A 7,121-nucleotide genomic window follows, 5' to 3' on the forward strand; every position below is an offset into this window, starting at 1 on the left:
TCGTGGACAGGGTGTGGGCCCCCTGGTGTTGATTCTTTCGCCAGTATTTTTTTATTCCAAAATGTGTCTCCGTTGATTTTCAGGTTATTTCGAGAACTTTTATTTCTGCACAAAATTAACACCATAGCAATTCTGCTGAAAACAACATCAGTCCGGGTTAGTTCCATTCAAATCATGCAAGTTAGAGTCCAAAACAAGGTCAAAAGTGTTTGGAAAAGTATATACGATGGAGACGTATCAACTCCCCCATACTTAAACCTTTGCTTGTCCTCAAGCAATTCAGTTGACAAACTGAAAGTGATAAATAAAAAATATACAAACTCTGTTTGATCTTGTTGTTGCAAATATGTAAAGCCAACATTCAAGTTTTCAGCAAAGATTATGAACTAACCATATTCACAATAACATTTAGGTCTCATATTTACTCATGTCAATGGCATAATCAACTAGCGAGCAATAATAATAAATCTCGAATGACAACACTTTCTCAAAACAACCATAATATGATATAACAAGATGGTATCTCGCTAGCCCTTTCTGAGATCGCAAAACATAAATGCAGAGCTCCCCTGAAGATCAAGGACTGACTGGAGATTGTAATTCATGGTAAAAGAGATCCAGTCATACTCAATGTAAATTAATAGCAATGCATGCAAATGACAGCGGTGCTCTCCAACTGGTGCTTTTTAATAAGAGGATGATGACTCAACATAAAAGTAAATAGATAGGCCCTTCGCAGAGGGAAGCAGGGATTTGTAGAGGTGCCAGAGCTCGAGTTTTGATGCAGAAATAAATAATATTTTGAGTGGTATACTTTCATTGTCAACATAACAACCAAGAGATCTCAATATCTTCCATTCTACACACATTATAGGCAGTTTCTAGACAGAATGGTAAAGTTTATACTCCCCCCCACCAACAAACATCAATCCATGGCTTGTCCGAAACAACGGGTGCCTCCAACTAACAACAATCCTGGGGGAGTTTTGTTTGCAATTATTTTAATTTAAGCATGGGACTGGGCATCCCGGTTACCAGCCATTTTCTCGTGAATGATGAGCGGGGTCCACTCATTTAAATATATTATAACTGAACACCCTTCCAGCCCTCTCACGCCATCAACAACCACAGCCGTTTATTTTCGCGATTGAGCCACTTTTGGCCGTCTGTTCACGGTTAAGGCATTGTCTCCCTCGTTTTTCAGCAAGTGGGCCGTCCGTCCTATAGGGAAGCTACTCCCGTGGAAAAATCGAAGCGCGCTGGTTGATTGGGCCTCTGGCTAATTCAGCGTTACGAGTGAGAAGCCCATCGCAACGGAGAAATATAACACGATATCTCTCCTCACCCACCCGCAACCTCTCTCCTCCTAAGGAAACCCACACGATATCTCTCCTCACCCACCCGCGACCTCTCTCCTCCTAAAGAAACCCACACGACCTCTCTCCTCGCTCGCACCCCTCCCTCTCCCACGCGGATGACAACGGCGACCGCGGCGTGTCCGCTTCCCATGGCCGTGGCAGTCCTCCCCGCGCAGACAATTGGGCTTGCAGCGCCTCACCTCCTCGACCTCCCGTTCCGGCGGACCATCCCTCCGGAAACCGCCGGTGGCTAGATGCGACCTCAGGTGGCATCATCCTTCCCAGATCTGGGCCAAGCGGCTTTTGCCCTCCCTCTTCGATGGGAGGCGCCCATCCCACAATCTGACTTCAAGCAGCCGCACCCACCGGGATGCACCTGCTTGCCGGGCTATGACGCCACCCATCCCTAAATCGCTGGCGGTGGCGGCAACAAGCCGACGACGCCTTCGCCAAGGTTGTAGCGATGGAAACCACACTAGGGTTCCGGGTGCTATTGGGAGGGGCGAGCGTGCGGCATGGGCAGCTGGCCTTTGGGACACATCTCCACACGCATAAGCTAGGATCTTGCCGCAGCGGTGGCGGCGAATGACGCCCCATCTTTGCTTAGCCGGCGACGGTTGATCAACGCGGCGACATCATGCACTGCCCCTGTCCTTCACATCTCAATATCGCAGTCGTGGCCTTCCTCGTCCATCAGAGGTGCTCAACCATCTAAACACTAACCTTCCCTCATCTTATTTCAGATCGTAACTCTGTTTTAATTCAATCATACTCTGTTTTTCTTGGTACAGGGGACTCTTGGTGGGCAACTTCTTCTTCGCCATGGTTCTCAGCAACTGCACAAGTAGGTCGGGTCTCTCGGATTGGTGCCCCGTGGAATTCAGATTGTAGGTGATGTATGGCGCTGCACAAGAGAGGACATGTCTATTGGGAACAACTAAATTTCTCCGTGCCATGCTACTGCATGAACTACCGAATCCATAAGCAACTCTACACACAAGAGTTCAGGGTTGAATAGAGTTGTTTCCTCCAGATGGTTGGAAATTAAGGTTTTGTGTATACAAAGTTTCAGTATTGTTGGCTTGTCATATTATTCGGTGGTCACCTACCCAAGCAACAAGCACGGATTGTGGAAGAAGTGAAAAGTATACTAGAGATTATATGTGTTCGAAATCAAATGCTAGCCCTAGAAATATTAGTCGAACAAGTCGTTCAAATCGTTATTTTAGTAATGTATATAAGTCAATACGACTTTGGTAATCAAGTTGATCAAATTTCTTCTTTTTATTTACCTTTTTTTCTCTGAACCATTTTTATCCTTTTCTTCCAGAATCACATAACTAACATAGTCTAACTATCAGGTCTTCAGTATAAACGGACAAAGGAAGAAATGTTCTTCAAGTCTCAAGCATTGTTGGGTTCTGACGGTGAGAATATCTTTTACAGTGAGGTAACGACATAACTAGACATGTACAACAAGTTTGCAATCGTTATCAGTGTTCTGCCTAGCTCATGGTGCCTTAAGTTGCTTCCATATCTTTCTATGAATCTATCAAATCCTAGCTTTGGTACTGATGCTTTTGAATGCTCACTTGTATTTACTTAACTAAAAGCTACCAACTGTGATACATAATTTCCAAGTTTTTTTCGTATCTACCAGCTTTTGGCTATCCTGGGTGGTGGAATGGCGCTAGAGGGTTCTCAGTTTAATGCCAAGTATTTTGACAGCAAGATGGTATAGCTGCAGTAAGTTACCTCTCTGCCGCTTTTTTTATATATTAAACTTTGGAGGTCATAAGAAGCTTTCTTTCTTGTTCGATGACACCATGTACTTTGTGTAATGGTTGCAATATTCATGAACCAAGCTGACACAAACCAAATACACCTTTGCAAATCAATTGTTGACATGAACTTTAGGATTTTTCACTTCATATGTTGAAATGCCTACGAATATTGTTGAGATGAACCTCTAAGAGAACCTTCTGAGAGGCATATACACTTGTGGTATAAAAACTCCTGCCCGTACATGCTGCTTACCAATATAAATTTTGATCATCTTACAAATCCAACACTTCCATAAATTAATTATTGGTAGGGTGGGAATTTACTATGACTCAGTTAGCAAAGCGGGTCTCACCTGCAGAGGATATGGTAAAATATTCCAGAGCCCGGGGAAGAGAAATAAACCAATATGGTTATTTCTATGATGAAAGATATGAGAAGTCAGCTTTATTTAAATATGAAACATACGTAAATTATTCAGAAATCGTATCATGAGAAGCCCTCACTTAAACTGAACGAAACATTGCTGGTTTTTAGCCAAATGTTGGAATGTGGCCAAACTATGTGATTTCTTTATGCTTGGAGGCAATCATAATGACATAGACTTACTGTGACCGTTTTTAGTTTACCTTTACGTTTAATATGCCCTGTTATGAAAATGCTACTGAAAGTAGAATATGACATTCAGGTTAATGTACATTTTTTTCTTCATTTCCTTTAGTTACTAAATTTGTCTTGGGTCATCTTTAGGCAATCATTTCTTTTATCATACATATCAAAAGTCCCCAAGTTGCTCCTCCAGATATTTATTCAAATTCAGGGCATTTGGTTCCAGAGTACTGCTTGCTTGGACAACGATGTAGTTTATGATGGACTTTGGATAGGAACTTCCGTTCCAAGATTCTGGAGATCTCTTACCTCTTGATCGAAGTTCCATGGGGATGACGTCCAAATTCCAAGACTCCTGTTGACAAGAGGTTGAGTACAGATACAACATGATGATATTTCTTCCATTAGGACGCACTATTTTAGAACCCATTGTGGGTTTGGTCATTTGTCCCCCATTCTTTTTAATATTGGCTTCCCAAAACCCCATGTAACTATATAATTTGGTATAGAACATCAATGCATATTGTTATTTTGATTTTGATAAACAGTTGTTTCCTTACAACAATGAGGTAATATGTGATAGTACTAAGTAATGTGCTACCATGAGCAACCATGCTAGATGCTTGTGTCGGTTCACAACATTCATTTCATTGGGAGCTATATTTTGAGGGTCAACCGGGAGAACCTACGGGAATTTTCTTATTTACTCCCTCTGCAAAGAAATATAAGATCATTTAGATCACTATTTACAAAGAGAGTACGTAACATGTTATCGATCGTCCAGCTTATGTATCTATTTATGACCTAATTTGGAGCATATCGGATCTTGCTCGTTCCTCCTTCCATTTATATTAACTCCTATCACTAAGCATACCAGATCTTGCTCATGCCTCCTTACATTAATATTAACTCCTATCACTACATGGACAAATTGACGGGCGTGGCAACGCGCGCCATCAATGATCTAGTCTTGAGAATAACCCACCTAGCATGGAAGATATAGACAGCCCTAGTTGATACATGAGCTATTCGAGCATACAAAATAGAATTGCATTTGAAGGTTTAGAGTTTGGCACATACAAATTTACTTGGAACGACAGGTAGATACCGCTTATAGGAAGGTATGGTGGACTCATATGGAATAACTTTGGACTCATATGAAGGCTAGAAAGAGACTGGGAAGTGACCAACTAGAGAGCAACAACAGTCATGAACATGCATTAAAATTAATCAACACTGAGTGCAAGAATGAGTAGGATATAATTCACCATGAACATAAATATCATGGAGGTTATGTTGATTTTGTTTCAACTACATGCATGAACATGTGCCAAGTCGAGCCACTCGAATTGTTCAAAGGAGGATACAACCCTATCATACCACATCGCAACCATTTTAATAGCATGTTGGCATGCAAGGTAAACCATTATAAACTCCTGGCTAATTAAGCATGGCATGAGCAACTATAATCTCTACTTTTCATTGCAAACTTGTTTCATTCATAATAGGCTGAATCAGGAAAGATGAACTAATCATATTTACAAAAACAAGATAGGTCGAGTTCATACTAGCTTCTCTCATCTCAATCGGTCCATCATATATCGTCATTATTGCCTTTCACTTGCACGACCGAACGGTGTGGATAATAATAATAGTGCACGTGCATTGGACTAAGCTGGAGTCTGCAAGCATTTAATACAAGGGAGAAGACAAGGTAATATGGGCTCTTGGTTAGATCAACAATAATGCATATGAGAGCCACTCAACATTTTCATCATGGTCTTCTCCTCTCGACCCCCAAAGAAAAGAAATAAAACTATTTACATGGGAAAGCTCACAATAAGCAAAAGAAGAACAAGAAATCTTTTTGGGTTTTCTTTTAGTTACTACTACTACAAGCATGGAAAGTAAACTAGCTAAAAGCTACAACTTATTTTTTTTGTTTTTCTTAAGGTTTTTCAAACACACAAGAAGAATGCTAAAAAGGAAAATAAACTAGCATGGATAGTACAATGAAAAAGTATGAGCAACGACAACTAGAATAAGTGTGTGAACATGAATGTAATGTCGGTGAGAAATACGTACTCCCCCAAGCTTAGGCTTTTGGCCTAAGTTGGTCTATGGCCACTGATCGAAGCTACTCTCTCCGGTGTACTGAGGAGGGTCCTTAGGGTGCCACTGGTTGGCGATCTCCTCTGGATCCCACTGATAAACAGACTGACGATAAGGATCAAGTGGTGGCTCCGGCTCAGGCTCTAGGACTTGTGTCAGCCTCCAGTACGCATAAATAGCCTCAGGTAAGATGAGGTACGTGCCTGAAAGTGTGTTAAAAAGAGAGGGTGCAGGCAAGGTAATAATCTCACAGCGAGTTTTATCAAATATCAATTTATACTTAAGCATCTTCTTCTTATCTTTAACAATAAAATCATGTGCTACCATACTCTTATAATCTAGAAAAATAGGGGGCAACAACTTTTCCTCTTTCTCATAATGCCTAATAGGTATCTCAAAGTATTCAGCAAAGCATGAAGCAAAGATGCCTCCGAAGATGGGGCCCTTTGTCCGGTTCAGATTTAATCGTTTAGCAACAATAGCGCCTAAGCTGAATGTAGTATCACAAAACAAAGAATGGCGCAAAATTACAATATCAGGGGCACTAAGATTTCCATTTTCCTGTGACCAATTAAGCATCTACTAGCAAATGTCGCAAAGTAGCATAGAACACGGAAATGTATGCTGGTAATTCTTGCATCTGAAATTTTCCTAGTTTCTCCTACATCAATTCTATCAATAAACCCGTCCACATCCCTACGATGTGGTTCCTCGATGCTTCCCTCAAAGGGTATCTTGCATACCCGACAAAAATCATGAAGTGACATCTCCTTAACCTCATCATATAAGTGAAACTCCACTGAAGGTGGTGATTTCTTAGCATGGAAATAAAAAATTTGCACGAACATATTAGTGAGTAGAAGATACTGTTCGCGCTGGTCGCGGAGGAAGTCAATGAGGCATGCATTCTCAGCCAAATAATAAAAGTCCTCGTAAATCCCGGCTTCTCTCAAGAACTCATCACAAGGTCATTCGCGCGGCCGAACCTCTGTAGTGCAAGGAAGATTATATTTGGGCTTTTTATTCTCTTCATTTTGCGTATCCTTCAAGCTTCGGCTCGAAGAACCTCTCGACAACCTCTTCAACATTTTCTCCCTTTGAAAATTTCTGAAATTTTTAGTGACTCAAAATAAAAGTGAAACAAAACTCAATAAGATTGATAGCAACTACTCCTACAAGTGCCTAGAGGCCATATCATGCATTAAAACTACTTTGGACCATATAAATTTGGCATGCAAGCTCAAGAACAGGGTCACCTTA

The 7,121-nt window shown here is 41.2% G+C and overlaps 1 long non-coding RNA gene across 2 annotated transcripts; it reads left to right on the plus strand.

The window, feature by feature from the left end:
- The first annotated feature begins 2,188 nt into the window (after nt 1–2,188).
- LOC119297296 lies at nt 2,189–3,214 on the plus strand. Of its 2 annotated transcripts, none has more exons than XR_005145610.1 (3): nt 2,189–2,249; nt 2,720–2,808; nt 3,019–3,214. It is a non-coding gene; the product is annotated as an uncharacterized LOC119297296 (long non-coding RNA). The 2 variants fall into 2 exon arrangements; XR_005145609.1 differs by having other exon boundaries at nt 2,189–2,245.
- Nucleotides 3,215–7,121: the final 3,907 nt, after the last annotated feature.

Source organism: Triticum dicoccoides, chromosome 5A (assembly GCF_002162155.2).
Source record: "Triticum dicoccoides isolate Atlit2015 ecotype Zavitan chromosome 5A, WEW_v2.0, whole genome shotgun sequence".
Classification (NCBI taxonomy): domain Eukaryota; kingdom Viridiplantae; phylum Streptophyta; class Magnoliopsida; order Poales; family Poaceae; genus Triticum; species Triticum dicoccoides.